This window comes from Primulina eburnea, chromosome 10 (genome assembly GCF_022965805.1).
Source record: "Primulina eburnea isolate SZY01 chromosome 10, ASM2296580v1, whole genome shotgun sequence".
Taxonomy (NCBI): domain Eukaryota; kingdom Viridiplantae; phylum Streptophyta; class Magnoliopsida; order Lamiales; family Gesneriaceae; genus Primulina; species Primulina eburnea.
The window spans coordinates 12,699,366-12,724,225 of NC_133110.1; the positions used below are offsets into that span (position 1 = coordinate 12,699,366).

Sequence of the window (24,860 nt, forward strand, 5' to 3'; positions counted from 1 at the left end):
CCACCGAATTCTTTAAATACCAAATCGATGTGTGGCGGCCCAAGTTTGCTCGCTTGTCATAGCAAAAGGTAGCAAACCTAAAAACTTATGCATAAACCATAAAACTTGTTTGAACTCTCTCAAAAGTAACTCTTTTATTACACATATATCTAAATAGAACATATTTTTAAATGTTAGTTTTCTAAAGATATATATATATATATATATAAATTCAAAACAACACTCTATTTTCCCACTTTTTTCTATTATATTTTTATGGAAAAAAATTTCGACAATGAAAATATAAGCTATAAACTTTACACATATTATTGTAGTTCTTCGCTGTGAAATTTGATGGAGCTGACTGCTTTAAAGACAAAGTATTTTTGGGAACTTAAAAGCATGAAATATCACTATATCGGTAACTATATCTTTTTCATTATTTATAATATTATATTATTATTTTATATAATATAACAATTTTCAGTCACACCATAAATTCAACATGTGTTTTCCGATTCGATCACTGGTCCGATTATGAAAACATTGAAGTATACTTTTGTTTCCAACATCAGTCACAGAAAAATTATGTTTCAACGTTTATGGTTGTTCCGATTAAATAATCACGCAGTTTCCACACAGTTACGAAAATTGTGCTTCCTAGATGACTACATGATATTGTTGCACGTCCCCTCCTCAGGTTCTCATTCAAGAAATCTTCTTTATATAAGTATTCTATTCAACGTTTCCTTTCCTGTCGCCATTTATACACGGGTCTTGAAGTGGGACTAACCATTTCATCTTCACGCAGTTTGCGTTTCTTACCCCTTTTCTGCACCAATGATGCATTAAAATGATTACCCTACAGCGAAACAAGGAAAAAATGAAGCGTATAACGTACTTTCTGAAATATTGATACATGTAACTCTTTCTGCATAGACATATCCGTGTATATTTTTCTAGATCTTTTAACCGTTTTTTTCTAGCCTCTAGCTCTCGATATGAAGAATCTGTCTTCCTGTGTGAAGGCCCGAAAATCCTTACTTGAAAATTTGCGGAAAATTTAAAAATTTCTTTTAAATAATTAATAGTCTCATTCATAGACAAACTGCCAAAAAGTGTTAAATGTTTAAAATAGCAGCGGAAGTAAATATTTGCAAAGTAACAATTTAAAATAATTCAACAAGCGATAAAATGTTTGAGCATTAAAAATAAAATTTTGCAAATGCTGAACTGAGGTCCTCGGGTGCCACTACCGCCGACCCAAGCTAGCTCACTGGTCCCCGCTCTCGGTCCCAACATCATCAGTACCTACAACAATCAAGTCTAGTGAGTCTAAAGACTCAACATGCATATATCGTAAATAGCAAGTAAATACTACAGTAAAATTTTCATGGGATAAAATATCATGTTCTGACCAATTATAATACGTGCATAACTGAACTGAAAATCATAATGAAAATGCTCGCTCCTTGGAGCCCTGTACTGAAATAGCATGTAATAATTTTCTGGTGAGATTATGGTCTATGCAAGTGTTCCCTGAACTGAACTGAGCTGACCGATACTGGGGACCGGACCGATACTGGGGATCGGATTTTCGTCTGATCAGACTACTGCCACAGTACTGGGTGAAACAACTGAACTAACCGGTAACTGGTGACCGGACCGATACTGGGGACCGGATTTAATACTGATAGTAACGTGACCACAAGCCATATCGCATAAATCTCAAAATTTGTATTTGCACGTAATATAATTAAATCGCATAATTAAATATGAACAACTTCGATTTTCTTGCATTAAAATCATGTACTTGCGATATTTAAAAATACCTATATGACTTGATTGAAGAGAAAAAGAAGATATAAACATGCCTTGGTTTGTTTTGACTGAAAACAAACAAATTAACGACTCGGCGCGGCGGAGACGGAGTGCTCTTCACTTCCTCACTTAATTCCTTTAAATTAAGTATGCACCATAATTATTATAATAGCGTAAAAATCATAAACGTGATGCATAAACATTTAAAAATATCATGATTTTGTGCTCAGGGCGCTGCCAGGACCAAAATCTCACCCTAGGTGTAAAATGACCATTTTGCCCCTAGAAACTCAAAAATTAACGTTTCAACCCTGGACATCTAAATTTGACCCGGAGCTTGCCAAACTCCTTAATAATGTCCCAAAACATATTTAAAATATTCTTAGACGTAAACTCGAGCCAAAATCACAACTTAACCAATTTATTTAAAACTTAGACCGGGGTCCCGGTTTCACCCGAACCGACTCGAAACTTAACCAAACTTTTCCCAACTTTTTAACATAACTTAAAAACACTACACTGGTCCTAAAATCTTAAAAACCAGACCTCTAAACCTTCTCAAATTCAGACATCTAGCTGCTGTACTTTTCGTGGCTCCATATTCCTCCAAACCCATGTGCATCACTTTCTATTTGCTCCCTAACTCACAACCGGTTGGTCCAGCCCTGACTCGGCCCTACTTAGGACACTCTAAGGACCCTCTAGACTGAACCCACATCAGCTCCTTGCCCCATGCAGCTTACAAAACAGAAATGAGCGCTAGAACCCGAAACCACTACACCCGAGCTCCCATCTTCAAGCGTGCGGTCTGCTAAGCCTGGGGGTTCCAGCACGCTTCAAGCCTTTCCAAGCCTTGTCTCAGACCTAGCTACCAGGACCTGGTCCAAGGATTGGTTCAGCCCTCGCACCGCCGACTCGGCCTCTCCCCCAACCCCTACCAAAAACGTGACCCTAAGCCACCAAACCTCAATAATTCGCCCAAAGCTTACCCACGCTGCAAGGCTTCGTTCCAGCTTGCAAACCCATTTCCAACTTGACTATAACAGGCCCTTATCACACCCTACAGCAGCCCCTTGCACAAGAATTCAGGACAAAACGTGAAATGCGAAAGGTTATGCACCAAAAATCGTTTCAGTCGAAGCCACAAGCTTTGTACATGCAAGATCTGAAAATATTCGAACATGGCACACACATACAGCGTATTTACAGCATAAATGATGCAGGAAAAACAGAACATGGCATGCCTGGTGATGTTTCACGCATGGATGACGAAGATCGAAACGCCGGGGGATTGTTTGTTGCAAGAAAATGGTAGCTGAAACCTTTGCTGGAGAATTTCTGCTGAAGCCGAGAGAGAAAGGTTGGAAAACTGAGATAATTGTGTGGTTGGAGAGCAAAACGATGTGAAGGAACCCGGATGAGATTTTCTTTGCAAGGAAATGCTATGGCCGAGGGAACTAGTTGTTAAGTTGTTGAAACTGAGAGAAGAGGTTGAGGGAGGGGATAAAATCTGCTATCTTCACGTGGAGGGGCTGCTGAATAATTGAGAGAATGGAGTGGGTTGGAGAGGAGTGTCGGATGAATTAATCTTTGTGAGAGTAAATGAAAATGAGGCAACCAGCTGGAATTCATGGAGAGATGCTGTACATGTTGAACCCACGTACATAAAGAAGAGGCGAGAACTGGTCGGATGGTGGAAACATTAATAATGAGTGTAGGGTAGCTTTAATTTAATTTTAAGTATAGTTTAGGTTAATTAAGACGTACACTAATGAGCCTTAATTAAAATGAAAAGCGCTTTAAACTCAATAATCCTAAAATTAGGCCCATTAAATCCAAACATACTGCCCAAAAATATTTCGTGTTGGGAAGATTTTAAAAATATTAGCCGAACTGTCAAAAAGTCTCCCGATTCGAATAAATTTGTGTACCGATAAAAATAAAATCTTACGGGTTAAAATACCTAAAAAAAATTCCCATTTTTGAAAAATACACAATAAAATATTTTAACTTAATTTATAAAAATAACTCGTGTAATAAAATAATTTTCCTGAAAATTCCCCTGTCTCCGATCCTCGTTCGAACGTGAAATGCAACTTAAAAAAAATCTTAATACACGAACTTTTGAAATGTAATGGAATGAACATGCTATATTACCAACTTCTTAAATAAGTCTTTATTAATTTATCTCAATACTCCATCTCCGGTCCGGCCTCACTTATTTAACTGAAAAGGTAACAATTACTACTGCGTAAAATAAATAAATTTAAAGAAAAGAATTTAAATACTCATGCAATTAAAATTACTAGGAATTATGCATGGTTTATACGCAGACTGATTTATGGGTTCTACAATCTCTCCCCCTTAAATTGAATTTCGTCCCCGAAATTCGCTTATCCTTGATAATCACGAAGTTTAAAATTAGTTCTAATATTCCAATAATCCACGCTTCCGCGACGCTACTCAAAAAAAATAATAAATCTTAAGATGTCCTTATGTCTCATCGATCCCAATTATTTTACATGTCAAAATCATCGTTTGTGAATCGCAACTTAACACGATTTATAGTGACTTAGTTTTATTCTACTATGTCTTCGAATTTTGACTTTTCTCAAACTTCCCAATACTAGAAATGACAATCCAAACTTATCGCATATTACTTTCCTTATAATATGCCCATAATGTTCATCAACCTATTACATTAGCATTTATGCAGTTCAACTCAAGAAACTTTAGCACCAAAATTTACTGATCGACTTCTATCATTGCTAATACACTTAAATGTTAAAATTTATTTCAACCTCATAATAATATTAGACTAAGATCCTTGAATCGAATCTTTATCTTACGGCACCAAACTTACATAACTTAATTATTTACAAGTATATCACAATTATTAAATTGTTTCAAATCTTAAATCTCAAGTACGTTAATCCATAAAACCCAAAATGTACAATACCGACTTTCGCCTAAATAATAAATCCTTTCCATCGTAAATTACATGCTTAGACTATTCTTTTCTCAATTACGATATAGTTAAAGCCTACAACTCTTGAATCAATTCTTTACCTTACAATACCACCGAATGTAACTTAGTTATTTACAAATACGTCCCAAATATAAAATTGTTGCCAACCTTTAATTTCGAGTAAGGAGTACGACAAGTATAAAAGTCTAAAAATTTTTTTAAACAAATTAATTATGACATCTCATTATAATAATGAGATATGATATACATAATTATTTAAACATATCTAATATTATATACACTATATTTATACCATAAAATTATACAAATACATACATATACCAACGGTCATAAAACGGTAACAAACGGCTATATTTTTCTTTCTCTCTATAAATACCATCTCACAAATACATTCAATCACTCCAACTTTCTCTACTTCTCTAAAACTTATTCTTCATCAAATTATCCGAAGAAAAAGAAGATGGCTCTTGCAAATTTATTTTTAATTATTTTAGTTATTATGTTTACGATTCTTGTATTTATCGGAGAATATCCTCCTCAGGTTTTTTCTTTATTTTTAGGATTACTTGTAATTGTTGTTTATCCATTACTTTGTATTACAATCTTCATTAATTATTAAAATGCATCGTGATTTGTCGTACCACCATGGCAAACTTTTAGATTTCTTACTCAATAAAAATCTTAATATTCATTGATTGATAACTTATGTTGAACACCACTAATTCCCTTTTGTATTTATTTCACCCAAAATTTCGTATGATCAACTATACCATAATTAATTTGAAATTCAACCTTAAGCAACCCAAATAGTTTTGGATACATAATTCCAACACACATTCACTTATTCCCAAGTTTCTTCATAACTTACAAAAAATTTCTCAAGACAAAATGTCTACCTTAATTCTTACATGCGTCGTCTATCGAATAACCTAATCATCAATCATACCCAACCTTATAGAAATATCAAATTCCAACAAAGGTACAAGCTTAACTGTTACATTCATGACTAAAACTTATGACACATCAAACTTATATTCCCAAAAATTTACTAACTCAATGTTTATCCTTATAACTTAACTAACCGATCAAATTTTTCTTAAATCGTCGTCACTTTAAATTCTTAATTTGCCACAATATTATTTCACTAACGCTTAAATTTTCACGCATAAGATTGATTCATCCTACGATGTCCTTGGTTACCATTGATTATAACATTATAACCCAAATATCTAAATATTCTACATTTCCTTCGAGCCTAAATAACCAAAAATTTCTATCATTTAAACCATTCAATTCTCACTTACTACTAAATAAGTTCTCAAGTTTCTTAAAATTGAAAAATTAAATCTTACTTTCCTCGAATATCGTCCATTTTTTTTTAATATATAATCTCGAAAATTGCACAATTATCCATGAGTCCTCAGTATTCTCAATTTCATTTTATAGATTTCCCGCATCATAAGGTTCAATAGCCTTAAGTTTATTAAACCCAAAATTAATTCCCATAACACGTGTTACATTTCTATAAATACTTAAAATCCCAAGTGTTTTTCAAAAGCTCGCAATTACATCCTTAAAATTTTTGGAACTTGCACTCTGGCCCTTACAGTTTTCCAAATTTACATTTTGGCCCTACAACTCTTCGAAATTTGCCTCATTGTTCCCATAAAATTTTTCATCTTTACCTCATTAAACTTTTAAATTCTCAAACTCAGAATTAAATCCCAAAATATTGTAAATTCAAAAATAGTCCCTTAGAATTTTGTTTTGCACCTAGGTCCTCAAATTATGGGTTATTACAATTGGATCCTTAAAATTCTTACTTTATGCCATTCAATCCTTAAATCCAACTAGGTAGAGCATGCATCCGAAATAATTTCTACAATTTTATACTTCCCAAGAATCGTCGTAGTCTTCGAATCATTAATCCTTACAGGGAATCCTCAAAATTTAATTCAACTAGCAACCATGACCCATCATTAATTTCTTGTAAATTCTACAAGTCCCGAAAACATTCATAATCTTTAAGGTTAACTTATAGCTCATAAGTAGAACATCAGTACTACTAACCCAAAAATTAATATAGTCAAATATTTTACGACCTCTCCTAATGCCCAATAGAAAAATTCTTATTTATGTCCGGTGGGGGTGGAGATGCATTTCCCTCCTACCTCTGATACTCACCATCCTCATGACGGCGTTCATCATTCCTCGCGCGCTAAACAAGGCGTCTAGAAGGCATATTGTTCCATACATAACCCGTACGTAACTAACATGCATAATTCCATAATTTATTTTAACTGAACTCTGAAATAGTGAAAATCTGGAAGCATACTGACAAAATAATTTATGCTTTAAATAAAATGCTGAACAAAATGCTGAACTGTAAAACTTACAGACCGAAGACGTGACTTCGTGAGCTTCTCGTGGTCAGTAGTAGTGTAACCCTTTACAAGAACATAGGCTCTGATACCAACTGTGAAGGCCCGAAAATCTTTACTTGAAAATTTGCGGAAAATTTAAAAATTTTCTTTTAAATAATTAATAGTCTCATTCATAGACAAACTGCCAAAAAGTGTTAAATGTTTAAAATAGCAGCGGAAGTAAATATTTGCAAAGTAACAATTTAAAATAATTCAACAAGCGATAAAATGTTTGAGCATTAAAAATAAAATTTTGCAAATGCTGAACTGAGGTCCTCGGGTGCCACTACCGCCGACCCAAGCTAGCTCACTGGTCCCCGCTCTCGGTCCCAACATCATCAGTACCTACAACAATCAAGTCTAGTGAGTCTAAAGACTCAACATGCATATATCGTAAATAGCAAGTAAATACTACAGTAAAATTTTCATGGGATAAAATATCATGTTCTGACCAATTATAATACGTGCATAACTGAACTGAAAATCATAATGAAAATGCTCGCTCCTTGGAGCCCTGTACTGAAATAGCATGTAATAATTTTCTGGTGAGATTATGGTCTATGCAAGTGTTCCCTGAACTGAACTGAGCTGAGCTGACCGATACTGGGGACCGGACCGATACTGGGGATCGGATTTGCGTCTGATCAGACTACTGCCACAGTACTGGGTGAAACAACTGAACTAACCGGTAACTGGTGACCGGACCGATACTGGGGACCGGATTTAATACTGATAGTAACGTGACCACAAGCCATATCGCATAAATCTCAAAATTTGTATTTGCACGTAATATAATTAAATCGCATAATTAAATATGAACAACTTCGATTTTCTTGCATTAAAATCATGTACTTGCGATATTTAAAAATACCTATATGACTTGATTGAAGAGAAAAAGAAGATGTTAGAAACTTAATTCCGGCGTTTGACAAAAAGACTCAACTGAATTCAGCAACTAAAGCTACCAACTGATCGACTTAACTGAATCAAGCTCAACTGATAAGTTCAGCACATAATATATCAGCAGATGTTCTCGCCAGTTCATTTTCGCCAACTGATCGTTATCAGCTGATTCCTCAGCTGTACACGTCATCAAGTGAAAACGACAACCGACAAATAGTACAGTCTAACTGCAACAGTAGTAGTGGAACGCCGCATTTCAGAAAAGGTGCAGTGTACGATCTGTCAGAGAATATCGACGTGGCAAATAACGGGTGTTATTCAAATTAATGTTACCGTTGACAGAAGCCTATAAATACTCGAAGAGAGCAGCTGAAGAATACACCGATTCTGAACTACTCATTTTACTTGCTGTTACTCTGCGAAAATACTTTCTCAACTTTGTCAACACAGCTCAAGCTTATAAGATTTATCAGTAGCATTCAGGCTACGTTTTTGAGCTAGAAAAAGCACTTTGTAATCTTCGATAAATTGTACAAGTTGTGCTAAGATCAGTTGTGATCTGTAAAAGAGTTGTTAACTAAGAGTTTCAGTCTTGGCAATAGATAAGTCCAAACTGAAGTGGGTCAGTACACGTTATTGTATTTGATCAAAGTCTTTTAGTGAATATCCTATCTTTGTGATAGAAGGGGTGACGTAGGAGTTATTCAAATCTCCGAACATCCAGAAACATTTCCTGTGTCATTTACTTTCAGTTATTCGTTCTATCTTTCAGTCAGTTAATTTTCCGCAACTGTTTTATTCAGTTTAACTGATTGTTATCGACCAACAAGATACTTGAGTCAGTTTATAACAAAACTGAACTCAACTTTTCGAAGAAGTTATAAATTTAGCAAGTGTTTATTCAACCCCCCCCTTCTAAACACTTTCACCTTGAGTTAACCGATCCTATCAAGTGGTATCAGAGCAAAGGTCATCTTGTCATAGAACATATTCTCAACTGATTCATCATGTCTTCTTTCAACAAAATTCCTATGTTTTCCAGGGAAGACTTTGACGACTGGAAAATCAGAATGCAGGCTCACTTAGCTGCACAAGATGATGATATGTGGTACGTCATAACTGACGGGCCAATGAAAATTCTAAAAGCAAACACAGCAGTTGCCATCACTGAAGGGGCACCTCAACGAATCGAAAAACCCAGAGATGAGTGGACTGCTGAAGATAAAAGGAAAGCAAACCTTGACAATGTAGCCAAGGACATACTGTATAAAACACTGGACAAGATAACGTTCAGTAAGATCAAGATGTGCAAGACAGGGAAAGAAATATGGGAAAAGCTAATTCAGTTATGTGAGGGAAATGAGCAAACAAAGGAAAACAAACTTTCTGTTGCTGTACAGAAGTTTGACAACATCAAAATGAAAGCTGGAGAATCAATGCTTGAATATGATGAAAGAACCAGTGGAATCATAAATGAACTGAATGCACTTGGAAAGGTGTATACAAACAAAGAAGTGGCTCTCAAGATTATCAGAGGACTTCCCAGGGAATGGGATGTCAAGACAATGGCTATGAGGGAATCAAAAGACTTGAACAAAGTTGAAATTCATGATTTGTTTGCTGATCTGAAAGCTTATGAGTTTGAGTTACAAACTCGAGGAGAAGCAGAACCATCAACACCTTCAGCAACTACTGCTTTGACTGCTATAAGAACAGAACCAACTGGTTCAGTGGAGAAAGCTGCAGATCAATTGAGCAATGATGCTATGTCATTGTTTATCAGAAAGTTTGGTAGATTCATGAGGAAGAATCAGGGAAATTTTCAGAAAAGCTACCAAAGAAACAACTCCAGAGAAGAGTCAAACGCTTGCTATAACTGTGGAAAGCCAGGACATTTCATTGCTGACTGTCCAAAACCAAAGAAGGACAGTCAAGTCTCAACTGAACGGAAAAAGAAATCATACGAGCACAAAAGGAGACCTAAGGATGAAAGGAAAAACTATAAAAAGAAGCATGAAGTGCTAGTAGCTGAAGAAAGCAAAGCCAAATGGGCAGAGACTGACAGTGATGAGTCAGAAGCAGAAACTTCATACAGTTCTAGTGACGAAGAGGAAGAAGTCAATTGTCTGATGGCTGATGAGACGGAAGATCAATCAGATAATCAGCAGGTATTCGACTTTAGCTCAACTGATTTCTCAAGAGATGAACTTATTTCTACTCTTCATGACATGGTAAGTGAGTATCAAAAGCTTGCTTTATCGTTTGAAAAAGCCAAGGCAAAGCAAGATGATCCCTTGGACAACAATACTAAAACTGATCAGTCAGTTGAGATGTTGAGTCTAAAAAGGGAAATTGCTGAGCTCAATGCTGAAAAGAGCAGGAATCAATTGTTGATTCAAAAATTGATGCTTGAAAATGCAAAGCACAACGAGCTCATTCAGGCTTGGAATAAATCTTCTGCAACTTTAACTGATATTCAAAATTCGCAAAAATCAGTTGCTGACAAAACTGGACTAGGGTTCAGTAGTCAAAGTGAGATTACTTCCAATAATACTCAGCCACAACTGAATATGGGCAAAGGAAAATTCATTCACTTTGTCAAATCAGTCGTGGAACAAGAACAGCTTGAACCAAGTAAACTGATTGAACCGGCCATCGAGAACAAGAACAAGGAAAACAGATATGGTATTGGATATAGTCCAAATGTTTCAACTGACTCTCGTAGTCAAAGATCGAAAAGAATTTCAAAACAATTTTCAAATGAATACTCCAACTACTATAACTGTAAGCCTGTTCAGAAGCGATATTGGCTGAACAATCAGTTGGGAAAGGAAAAATCACACATTGTTTCACCTATGCATCACACACAAAGCACACACAAAACGAGAAGGACCACATGGAATACAGCAACTGGACGGCCAATCAGACTGATCCAAGTTTGGATTCCTAAAGGACTAATCAACTTCGGACCCAAATAAACAAAGGGTACCACAATCTTATTTTGTATTTGACTGCAGGTAACAGGCACAAGTACTGGATCTATATGGTATCTGGACAGTGGATGCTCACGCCACATGACAGGAGATTCAAGGATATTATCTCAACTAGTCAAATACACTGGTCCAAAGATTAGTTTTGGAGACAACTCGAAAGGTAAAACTGTGGGTAAGGGTAAGCTTATCCATGGTAACTTCACAATTAATGATGTTTTGTTAGTCGAAAATCTTAAGTATAATCTGATAAGCATCAGTCAGTTATGCGATAATGGATTTTCAGTTCAATTTGACAAACTTAGTTGCTCAGTCAAAAACTCAACTGATGAGATTATTCTAACTGGCAAAAGATGTGGAAACACATACAAAGTCAGCTGGAATGATCAACCTTATGCACCAGTGTGTCTTATTGCTTCAAAATCTTCCAAAAACTGGTTATGGCATAAGAGATTAAACCACTTGAATTTCAAATCTATTGCATATTTGAGTAAACATGATCTTGTTACTGGGCTGCCCAAAATAGATTTTACAAAAGACAAAATTTGCTCAGCATGTCAGTTTGGCAAACAAATAAAATCTTCTTTTAAGAACAAGGGTCGTAAATCTTCTTCCCGATGCTTAGAACTGTTACATATGGATCTCTTTGGTCCAATACCGGTGATGAGCTTAGGGGGAATGAAATACACCTTGGTGGTTGTAGATGATTTTTCAAGATTCACATGGGTCATTTTTCTCAAGACCAAAGAGCAAACTGCTGCTCAACTGATCAAGCTTTTCAAAAGATTATCAAATGAAAAATCAGTTGGAATTGATAGAATCAGATCCGATCGAGGAACTGAATTCATCAATCAAATTCTTTCAAACTATTTAGAGAATACTGGAATCAAACATGAGCTCTCAGCAGCAAGAACTCCTCAGCAAAATGGTGTAGCTGAACGGAGAAATCGAACGCTTAAGGAAGCTGCTAGAACAGTGCTTGCTGATTCTAGTATCTCTCAAAGGTTTTGGGCAGAAGCAGTGAACACTGCGTGTTACACTCAAAACAGATCAATGATTAATAAGAATCATTTGAAAACACCGTATGAGATCTGGCATGGAAGAAAAAGTGTGGTTTCTTACTTTAAAATATTCGGCTGCAGATGTTTTATACTCGACAATGGTAAAACTCATTTAAAAGCTTTTGATGCTAAATCTGCAGAAGGAATATTTCTTGGTTATTCATCAGTAAGTAAAGCTTACAGAGTCTTCAACAAAAACACTTTAAATGTTGAAGAAACTATTCATGTTGTCTTTGATGAAACTGTACTAACTGATAAGCCAACTGATACAGTTGAGCTAGCTGACAGATTTACAGATATCAGTTTGGAGGATGATGATGAAGAAGATATTCATATCAATCAAAGTAATCTCCAAACACCTGAACCTGAAATATTAGACCAGGCTGATGAATTGGAAGCTAATCAGTTAGTAGAACAAACAAATGAGACTCAGTTGCCAACTGAAGCAGCTCCAACTGAAATTGAGACCAATCAGTTACCTACTGAAGCAGTTACCAATATGGAATCAACAAATGCTGAACTCAGATGGAAGAAATCACATCCTCCAGAATTGGTGATAGGTAATCCATCTGATCCGGTAAGAACGAGAAATCAAATGCTTAACTTATTCATTCATTCCGCTTTTGTATCTCAACTGGAACCAAAGAAAACTGACGAAGCTCTTGCTGATCCTAACTGGATAAATGCTATGCAAGAAGAGTTAAATCAGTTTATCCATAATAATGTCTGGAATTTAGTTCCAAGACCGATTTCCAAAACTGTTATAGGTACAAAATGGGTTTACAGGAACAAACTGAACGAGGATGGTTTAGTTGTGCGCAACAAAGCAAGGCTAGTTGCACAAGGATACAGGCAGGAAGAAGGGATTGATTATGATGAGACATATGCACCAGTTGCAAGACTGGAAGCAATAAGGATATTCCTGGCCTATGCATCATTCAAAAATTTCAAAGTGTATCAAATGGATGTTAAAAGCGCATTTCTTAATGGACAATTGCAGGAAGAAGTCTACGTCGAACAACCTCTAGGTTTTGTTAATCATCAACTTCCTGATCATGTATATCATTTGAACAAAGCACTGTATGGTCTTAAACAAGCTCCAAGAGCTTGGTACGAAACCCTTTCAAAATTTCTAACTGATCATGATTTTTCTGTTGGATCAGTTGATAAGACGTTGTTCAAATTTTCTAAGAATGATCATATCTTACTTGTCCAAATTTATGTTGATGATATCATATTTGGGTCAACTAACCCCAAATTATGTGAGAAATTTGCTAAGTTGATGCAGGAAAAATTCGAAATGAGCATGATGGGTGAACTGACTTTCTTTCTTGGATTACAAGTGAAGCAATTGGATTCAGGCACCTTCATCAGTCAAACAAAATATACAAAGGAATTGCTAAAGAAATTTGGCATGGAATCATGTTCAGCTGCAAGCACTCCCATGAGCTCATCAGTTAAACTAGACACTGATCAAGGGGGAATATCAGTTGAAACGACGCTTTACAGAGGTTTAATAGGTTCATTATTGTATCTAACTGCTAGTCGTCCTGATATTGTGTTTGCTGTCTGTATGTGTGCTAGATTTCAGGCAAATCCTAAGCAATCACATTTTGCTGCTGCCAAACGTATTTTGAAATATCTTAAAGGCACACAAAATGTTGGGTTATGGTATTCTAAAGACTCATCTTTCAATTTAGTTGGTTATTCAGATGCAGACTATGCAGGATGTAAACTTGATCGAAAAAGCACAAGTGGATCATGTCAGTTTCTAGGAGACCGACTGATTTCTTGGTTCAGCAAAAAGCAAACATCCATAGCAACTTCCACAACTGAAGCAGAATATCTTGCTGCTGGAAGCTGCTGTGCCCAACTGCTCTGGATTCAGCAACAACTGAGAGATTATGGAGTTGATGCTAAAGAATCACCTATATTTTGTGACAACACAAGCACAATTGCTATAACCTACAATCCAGTTCTTCACTCTCGAACCAAACACATAGATGTCAGACATCACTTCATCAGAGATCATGCTCTCAAGAAGGAAATCAGACTGGAATACGTATCAACTGAACAACAAGCAGCTGATATCTTCACCAAACCACTACCCGAGACTAAGTTTTCTTACTTTAGAAATATACTTGGTTTAATTGAGTTATCATAAATCAGTTTATTGGAAGTACATCAGTTGTTCATTTTTTTTATTATTAGTGTTGTTTCATTTTGTTTCAGTTTCTCGTTATCAACTGCTGAGAATGTTAAAACTCATCCTTGCAAACATATATCAAAATAAAAATAACAGTTTTTCATTCATCACTGAGAAAATTCTTTTTGATTACATTGTTCAGTTCCTGCTCTACAGAATCTCTCCAGTTTGTTAACCATGCTCTCAGGTCTTCATCTTGAATGGCAACAAAGCTGGTCGGGCTCGATACTTCTCGAGCTTCCTCTGCTGGCTGGGAGTGGTAGCCATTTCATTCTCCCAGAGGAAATGGAGCCCCTGGAGATCTTCTTGATACTTGAGGATATAGTGGAAAGCTTCATCCTCCACCTGCTTCTTCAAGCACTCCATCGCTTTCTTCATCATCTCCTCTGCCTTCTTCATAGTCTTGCTAGTACCAGCTCCTGCCATTTTCTTTCTTTTCTTACTATATCTGTTTCTTAAAGATATTTGTTACTGACCGAGTGTATCTTATTTATAGAACAGGATGAGGAAAACCAAAGGACTCTACTTTTTAGACGTCGATTTATCTTCTAAATTTCAGGATTTATTTAATCTTGTCTTAAGCGTTTTTAGTTCTTATTAATGCTCGCATTAAGGGGGAACATTAACAGGAACTCTTGGACTTCCAGCTCTTGCCATGTGTGTTTATTGCTTAATGATATGTGTTTAACTCTAACTGATTCAATTGAATTTATAGCACAGGATGACGCAAGATGAACTGATGACGTCAGCCGACGATTATTCTCCTAAGCAATAAGATTTTCTTCTATTTTAATGCTTAAATCTTCAGCTTCTGCATATTTTAAAGAGGAATAATCTGATTTAAAATGATGACTGAGAAGTCAGTTGTTAGTAAAATCTCGACTGAACTCACTCAGTTTTTATTAACTGACAGCTCAGTTGAGAAATTTTCTAATCTTCTCACATACGTCATTCATTTAATCACACTTTATTCAGATGTATCGACGTGACTGATTTACTAGCATTAAATGCTCTCTGACAACCAATCAGAAGTTGCAACGTGCCACTTTCCAAATCATTTAATTATCCACTTGCTTAGTACACACGTACACACGTTTTTTTTTAAAAGAAACAAAAATTCTTTGGACTGACACGTGTCCAGAACTTGAAATGGTCACGTACATATGTACTATTACCCGCCTATTTTCAGTCTTATTTCTCGACTACTTCAAACACTCCTTAGAGCAAGAACTACCTCATTTCTCGAATTCTCTTTCAGGCAATTTATCAGTTATCAATGGCAACTCAAATTCCCGCTTTCATGCTCAATGCTATGGCCATCAACTTTGGATCTTTATTATCCTTCGGCGATGCTGATGTCCAGAAAGTTTTCCAGAAACTTGAAATTGCTGGTCTACAAACATTTTTGGGCCAATCCTCTCAGGAAATCTATCTCAAAGAACTTCAGGATTTCTACTCTTCTGGCGTGATTGACTCTGAGGGAAATATCAAGTCTACTATCAATCATCAATCACTGATCATTTCTGAAGACTCTCTTGGTGATTTATTTCAGTTACCTTCTGAAGGTATTGCTCAACTCTCAGATGTCAAAGCCTCTGACATTGAAGAGATGCAAGTCTCTCTTTCTCTTGATGGACGAAAGATTAAGGTCTCAGATCCTAAGAAAGAACTGAAATATGAAGTTCAACTGCTAGCTGATGTTGTTGCTAAAGGTATTTTGGCAAAGGCAGGATCATTCGCAGCCTTAACTTTAGAGAAATTTCAGGCCATTACCGTCATTATGGCTGGTCACAAATTCAACTGGAGGCATCTCATTTTTAATGTCCTGAAGAATATGTTTATGTCTTCTAAACAATCCAAGGGTTTCGCGGTTCAAATCAGTTATTTACTGAAAGCTAAAGGCTTAGTGGCTGAGGACTCTGAGAGAACCTCGAAATTCAAGGTGTTCAATGCAAAGAACACAATGCCAATCAAATCCAAAATGGACTTGACCACTACTCAGTTTGTGAAAATCAAACAGGAAATTGGGACTCAGTTAGCCGCTACCAAATCAGTCAGGAAAATCAAAGCGTTGGCTCAACGGGATGTTACCAAAAGAAAATTGGTTTTGAGCTCATCAGAATCAGAAAGGACTCCATCTCCTCACATTGTGAAGAAGCCAAGAACTCAAAGGATTAAAACAACTTCTGAAGTAAACACTCCAACTGACAAAATGATTTCCTCCACTGTTCAGCAACCTATCGAGGCAATTCCTCTGCAAATTATTCCACAAGATGATTCAGCAAGTATCATAAAGAAATCGGTTAGGACGCAAGCTCCTATCACTCAAATATCTCGACCAATTGGTGTGGCACCTGCCAGACCTAAAGGGATAAAGCTTGTCGAGCCGATCGAATCAACTCGAACAGGACTGGAAATCCCTCATCTCTTAAGTGGTGATAAAGGGAAAGGAAAATTAATTGTGGAACCCAGACCAACAAATCCGATTCAGACTCATATTGATCTCGTATGGGCAAAAGTGAACAGTTTTGCTGCTGCAAAGACTAAGTCTTATGACGCCTGGGTAGTCTTTCGTACTGCAGTTTTTGCCAAGCAACTGAAAGAGCAGTCCGAACTCAAAAGATTTATCAAGCTAGAGGCCCTTGTTCTCCGCACGGTCAAAGCTGCCTCTATTGCTCAAGCCTTGGAGAGAAAAAGCTATTTCTTTGATCAACTGAGAGCAAAGAAGTTGTCTCAGATTGTCGCTAAACTTAAACACAACTACATGCCAACTGCCCCTACTGCGTATGCTGATCAAGCTGTAATCACTCAGCTTGACACTGATCTTATGGGAATACTATCTCGTATCAAATTTTGGGAGTCGGATCAAGAACTCGTGGTATACCAAGGAGATTCAGATGATGACAATGAGGAACAAGATGAAACAGCATCCTCTGACAAAACAGCACCATCATCCGCCTTGGTTCTGGTTCCTACTGAAGAACCAGTTTCTGATAAGCTTCTTTCACCATCTATTGAACAACCGCTCTATACTGAAGCTGAGCTATCTCTTGCTCATATTGATGAAGTGATTCAAGCAGTAGTAGAGGAGTCTCACTTTAATGCACCAGTTAATGATCCAGTTGATCACTCTGCTGATCAAACCAATCCAGAGGTCCCTATTACCTCAGTCGAAATTGTTCCACCAGACCTATCTGATGATCAGGTCTTACACATTGATATGCAAGTTGAACCAATCGATAATTCACCAGAGGCAACAGTTCAGGATGTGTTACCATCATCTGTCCAACATCCTCCCTCCTCATCCAAAGATCAAGAAGAAAAGACTGCTGATGAAACTTTGGTTCAAGGAACAATAACTGGAACTGATACTTCAGTTCAGCCAAATACTGATAACAAGTCAACTGACCAAGCTTTGGTCATTTCTCAGCAACCACAACTTGAAGCAGGCACTTCTCAACAATCCAATCCTCCAACTTCAGCAGATTTTGATCTCATTTTTGAGGAAGTCCAACATATGCAGAACAGCATGAATCAAATACTCTCTGCTATTGCCAAAATTCAGACTACGCAGGTTTTGCACAGTGCGAAGTTAGAAAACAATGAGGAATCACTCAAAAGACTGAAGAAAATCGAAGCTGCTGTTTCCGCCCTCTCTTTTGCAGTTGATGACATTCCGAAAAACAAAAATCTCATATCCGGTCTGACTGCTACTCAACAAACTCTCAATCAACACGTCAACAATGTGGAATCACTTCTATCTCGGAAAATTGATCTACTGCAAGTCACTTTGTCCACCACTGTTGAAAATTTGTCAGGAACTATCACAGTTCTCTCTTCTCATGTTCGCAAGCTATCTGACAAAATAGAGAAGTTTGACAAAAAGGGGGAAGAGCAGAAGAATTCTTAGTAGAGCTTTATTCATTGTATCAGATCTCTATTACTTCAGTTATTGATCTTATTTTATCTACTATGAGGAATTCAGTTATTTATTTCAAAGTTTTGTCAAAACACCATAAAGGGGGAAATTGTTAGAAACTTAATTCCGGCGTTTGACAAAAAGACTCAACTGAATTCAGCAACTAAAGCTACCAACTGATCGACTTAACTGAATCAAGCTCAACTGATAAGTTCAGCACATAATATATCAGCAGATGTTCTCGCCAGTTCATTTTCGCCAACTGATCGTTATCAGCTGATTCCTCAGCTGTACACGTCATCAAGTGAAAACGACAACCGACAAATAGTACAGTCTAACTGCAACAGTAGTAGTGGAACGCCGCATTTCAGAAAAGGTGCAGTGTACGATCTGTCAGAGAATATCGACGTGGCAAATAACGGGTGTTATTCAAATTAATGTTACCGTTGACAGAAGCCTATAAATACTCGAAGAGAGCAGCTGAAGAATACACCGATTCTGAACTACTCATTTTACTTGCTGTTACTCTGCGAAAATACTTTCTCAACTTCGTCAACACAGCTCAAGCTTATAAGATTTATCAGTAGCATTCAGGCTACGTTTTTGAGCTAGAAAAAGCACTTTGTAATCTTCGATAAATTGTACAAGTTGTGCTAAGATCAGTTGTGATCTGTAAAAGAGTTGTTAACTAAGAGTTTCAGTCTTGGCAATAGATAAGTCCAAACTGAAGTGGGTCAGTACACGTTATTGTATTTGATCAAAGTCTTTTAGTGAATATCCTATCTTTGTGATAGAAGGGGTGACGTAGGAGTTATTCAAATCTCCGAACATCCAGAAACATTTCCTGTGTCATTTACTTTCAGTTATTCGTTCTATCTTTCAGTCAGTTAATTTTCCGCAACTGTTTTATTCAGTTTAACTGATTGTTATCGACCAACAAGATACTTGAGTCAGTTTATAACAAAACTGAACTCAACTTTTCGAAGAAGTTATAAATTTAGCAAGTGTTTATTCAACCCCCCCCTTCTATACACTTTCACCTTGAGTTAACCGATCCTATCAGAAGATATAAACATGCCTTGGTTTGTTTTGACTGAAAACAAACAAATTAACGACTCGGCGCGGCGGAGACGGAGTGCTCTTCACTTCCTCACTTAATTCCTTTAAATTAAGCATGCACCATAATTATTATAATAGCGTAAAAATCATAAACGTGATGCATAAAAATTTAAAAATATCATGATTTTGTGCTCAGGGCGCTGCCAGGACCAAAATCTCACCCTAGGTGTAAAATGACCATTTTGCCCCTAGAAACTCAAAAATTAACGTTTCAACCCTGGACCTCTAAATTTGACCCGGAGCTTGCCAAACTCCTTAATAATGTCCCAAAACATATTTAAAATATTCTTAGACGTAAACTCGAGCCAAAATCACAACTTAACCAATTTATTTAAAACTTAGACCGGGGTCCCGGTTTCACCCGAACCGACTCGAAACTTAACCAAACTTTTCCCAACTTTTTAACATAACTTAAAAACACTACACTGGTCCTAAAATCTTAAAAACCAGACCTCTAAACCTTCTCAAATTCAGACATCTAGCTGCTGTACTTTTCGTGGCTCCATATTCCTCCAAACCCATGTGCATCACTTTCTATTTGCTCCCTAACTCACAACCGGTTGGTCCAGCCCTGACTCGGCCCTACTTAGGACACTCTAAGGACCCTCTAGACTGAACCCACATCAGCTCCTTGCCCCATGCAGCTTACAAAACAGAAATGAGCGCTAGAACCCGAAACCACTACACCCGAGCTCCCATCTTCAAGCGTGCGGTCTGCTAAGCCTGGGGGTTCCAGCACGCTTCAAGCCTTTCCAAGCCTTGTCTCAGACCTAGCTACCAGGACCTGGTCCAAGGATTGGTTCAGCCCTCGCACCGCCGACTCGGCCTCTCCCCCAACCCCTACCAAAAACGTGACCCTAAGCCACCAAACCTCAATAATTCGCCCAAAGCTTACCCACGCTGCAAGGCTTCGTTCCAGCTTGCAAACCCATTTCCAACTTGACTATAACAGGCCCTTATCACACCCTACAGCAGCCCCTTGCACAAGAATTCAGGACAAAACGTGAAATGCGAAAGGTTATGCACCAAAAATCGTTTCAGTCGAAGCCACAAGCTTTGTACATGCAAGATCTGAAAATATTCGAACATGGCACACACATACAGCGTATTTACAGCATAAATGATGCAGGAAAAACAGAACATGGCATGCCTGGTGATGTTTCACGCATGGATGACGAAGATCGAAACGCCGGGGGATTGTTTGTTGCAAGAAAATGGTAGTTGAAACCTTTGCTGGAGAATTTCTGCTGAAGCCGAGAGAGAAAGGTTGGAAAACTGAGATAATTGAGTGGTTGGAGAGCAAAACGATGTGAAGGAACCCGGATGAGATTTTCTTTGCAAAGAAATGCTATGGCCGAGGGAACTAGTTGTTAAGTTGTTGAAACTGAGAGAAGAGGTTGAGGGAGGGGATAAAATCTGCTATCTTCACGTTGAGGGGCTGCTGAATAATTGAGAGAATGGAGTGGGTTGGAGAGGAGTGTCGGATGAATTAATCTTTGTGAGAGTAAATGAAAATGAGGCAACCAGCTGGAATTCATGGAGAGATGCTGTACATGTTGAACCCACGTACATAAAGAAGAGGCGAGAACTGGTCGGATGGTGGAAACATTAATAATGAGTGTAGGGTAGCTTTAATTTAATTTTAAGTATAGTTTAGGTTAATTAAGACGTACACTAATGAGCCTTAATTAAAATAAAAAGCGCTTTAAACTCAATAATCCTAAAATTAGGCCCATTAAATCCAAACATACTCCCCAAAAATATTTCGTGTTGGGAAGATTTTAAAAATATTAGCCGAACCGTCAAAAAGTCTCCCGATTCGAATAAATTTGTGTACCGATAAAAATAAAATCTTACGGGTTAAAATACCTAAAAAAATTCCCATTTTTGAAAAATACACAATAAAATATTTTAACTTAATTTATAAAAATAACTCGTGTAATAAAATAATTTTCCTGAAAATTCCCCTGTCTCCGATCCTCGTTCGAACGTGAAATGCAACTTAAAAAAAAATCTTAATACACGAACTTTTGAAATGTAATGGAATGAACATGCTATATTACCAACTTCTTAAATAAGTCTTTATTAATTTATCTCAATACTCCATCTCCGGTTCGGCCTCACTTATTTAACTGAAAAGGTAACAATTACTACTGCGTAAAATAAATAAATTTAAAGAAAAGAATTTAAATACTCATGCAATTAAAATTACTAGGAATTATGCATGGCTTATACGCAGACTGATTTACGAGTTCTACATCCTGCATGTTGACCGTGTTTATATACACGATTAAACTAAACTCCTCAACCACAAATTCTAGTCTAACTTCCTCGATGTAGAAGAGAGACAAAAGTAATATGAAGGCCTAAAGCCAAGAAGAGACTGAAAAGAAATTTGGAAATCAACCAAAGCAAAACTCATCAAAAGGAAAAGGATTTGTGCACGGCGGACAGATAACCAACCATTTGATTCGATAAAGTTATGTTCTACAAGAAACAGAAAAGTCATTTGGAATAAAACTAAATACCCAAAATCAAAGTAGAAAGATACATCATAGAAAAATGATTAAATTTTAGGAAAATGCAGCAACGATTGCCAACAAGCAAGACCCTTTAGGGAATATGATAGATAGTAGTTCATGATACAAGAAACGTCAGTTGGGTTTAAATGCTCTAGCACTTGTGCATCAATTCGATTTCTTGAACCAAAGTTCGTCAAGTGGCAAGGATAAATGATGGAGAAAAGTATCATCCCCTAATTCCCATAAAATTTATACAAACATTGACGGGATAGTATTGATCTCTGGGAAGAAATAGAAGCCCAGTAGAAAGTCCAGACAAGACAAAAAGGACACACGGCCATAAATATTTATCATGCACGCATAAATGGAATTATAATTAAATCACATATCATGTGATTGATATTCCCTATTGGTATATATTTTTGACCAACAAATCCAAAAAAGTTTTTGAAGAGAAAACTCGAACAATAGCAGGGAATACAAAAGAAGTAGAAATTGAAAACTAAATTCAATAAGAAAAAAAAGATATTATGACAAGGCGCCAAATATCACCATATTCAATCAACAAGTGAGGCATTGATAACTTAAAGGGGGTAAAGTATGGGTGGTAAAGAGACAAATGAAAGAGCTGTGAGGACAGGCATACTAAAGCAAATTATTTCTGATTGTCAAGGAAAATTTGTAGTCCACTTCGTTTTTGCAATATAGCTTATGGATTGACGGTAATGATATCATTCGGTACTCATCTTAATTGTGGGGAGGCAAGTAGAAACAGGTTATCAACCTGGCAATCCAATTTCGTAGGAGGCAATTGACTAAAAAAAATAGCTTTCAGTACCTCAAAATAACTTTAGGCAAGTGTTTAAAAGCTGATGGGTTCCCTTGTTCCGAAACTTTTTTGCGTACTTCTCTTGCCTCCTCGCTAGAAAGAGAATCAACAGCCAGCCAACATACTTCATGAAATACAAAAATATCTACTAAGCTCAAAATGCTATACTACTGAGCAATATTTGCCCTGCACCATTTTATGCATTAATACTTTGTGTGACCAGTACATTACCACCAAATCACTGTCTTCGATGAAAAAAAAAATATGTCATTTGCAGACACACAAGTGTAAACATGGAATTCAAGTGATTCAAACAGAAGTTCCAGAGAAGACAGTCTCATTGCCCCTTGGTCAGTGAACTTTTGAAATTGGCCTTCGGATAGTTTTATCTTAATTGCCTAGATTACATATTAGACGTTCTTTCTAAAGCAGAAGGGAATAAAATGACTTTGAAGAAATAAATTAATTGAGCTATCAGAAGCGACCATATCTAATAATGAGAAAAGAATAAACTTTGGTGGTGACATAACTGTTATAACATGAAATTGACTACTCTAAAAAATTGGTTTGAAAACTATCAAGAATCAGCAGAAAAAAGGCTTGATCACTCACCTGTTGTCGGCAAAATAAAAATGTTTTGATGATGACTGATTGTCAAGAGAATGCAGCATACCATTAAGTCTTTCAATTTTCTGCATCCAAAAAGTTAAATTTCAGAATAAAGAACCTGCATGATAGCTATCTCGAGAATCCGAGACCCAAAAAACCAGAAACTCTAAAATAAAACCTTTTTTTTCAGTTTGAAGCTTCTGCAAAATATATCCAATGTCTTGGGTCTTCATCAACATCAGCTCTTCTTTAGTGTACTTATTAGCCTGGCTCCTTTACAAAATCCAAATTCAACAGCTAATATTCAAATTACACTCAAATAAATATCCTCAAAAGAGAACAGATAGCCTCATAAAAATAAAAATTTCCAGCTTACTCGGGTTTATGGACTCCGCCAACAGTTTTTGTTTTAATCATCTTGAAGTAAAATTAATTTGGGTTCCTCAATGTTGCTTTTTCCTTAAGTTTCTGTTATAAACACGCTGAAGCGACTTACCATAAAATAAGAACTCGCCAAATTTCGTTCATAAAATGCAACAAAAACCAACAAGACGCAGGGTAGTAGAAATTACCAGTAAAGTCTGCTCCTTCTGGTGATAGGCTCGTGCACGAATGACATAATCTTTATGTTTTTCGAGCAGCCAAAATTTTCTTCTCAAATGCCTGGTACACACAAAAAATCATCAATTGAGTGAACCGGAAATATACGTCAAAATATTTCAAAACGGGCAATAAAGAAATTAATGGTCCCAAAAAATAATCACACTTATGGCTGAGCGCGCTCCTTGTGAGCTTTTCTTGGAATAACATTCCTTAAAGACGACATCTTTATGCTAGCAAAAAAAATTCACAGAACTTTAAAATCAATTTACGCACTTCAGAAAGGCAAAAACCACTACAGAAAACATAAAGGGCTAACAAAAATCTTGAGTTGAAACAATTTAACCGTGAAACAGCGAAGATTATTGGTATGGAAAAAAAACAACGGATTTCTTTCGTATTTACACAAAATTCAAAATAATTATTAAGCACAGAAGACTCGCCTGTGGAAAGCGGTGAAGGCTTAGTGTTTAAAGGAGACACCAAAACAGAAAATCTTGATTTGATGAAAAGTATTTATATTGTGGCAAAAAAATTATTCTAAATTAACTACAATTCAATCATGCAAATTGGCTTCCGGATTGAGTGCAAAAACTTATGTGAGACGATATCACGAATCGTATTTTGTGAGATGGATCTCTTATTTGGATCTTCCATGAAAAATATTACTTTTTATGCTAAGAGTATTATTTTTTATTGTTAATATCGGTAGGGTTGACCCGTCTCACAGATAAAGATTCGCGAGACCGTCTCACAAGAGACCTACTCCTGATTGAGTATACAAATACACACACAACACAAAAAATTATGATATCATAGAAATTAAAAAACAAAATCTTGATATTATATTAAAAAAATTAGAAATAATTTTTATATGATTTTCTTATAAT

The 24,860-nt window shown here is 36.6% G+C and overlaps 1 long non-coding RNA gene and 1 pseudogene across 1 annotated transcript; both read right to left on the bottom strand.

The window, feature by feature from the left end:
• Positions 1-718: 718 nt before the first annotated feature.
• On the bottom strand, positions 719-24,196 carry LOC140803115 (probable U3 small nucleolar RNA-associated protein 11; annotated as a pseudogene).
• Positions 1,064-3,654, bottom strand: LOC140803119 (uncharacterized). Its single transcript, XR_012111775.1, has 3 exons — positions 3,045-3,654; positions 1,854-1,936; positions 1,064-1,290 (listed from the first exon to the last, which is right to left on the bottom strand). It is a non-coding gene; the product is annotated as an uncharacterized lncRNA (long non-coding RNA).
• Positions 24,197-24,860: the final 664 nt, after the last annotated feature.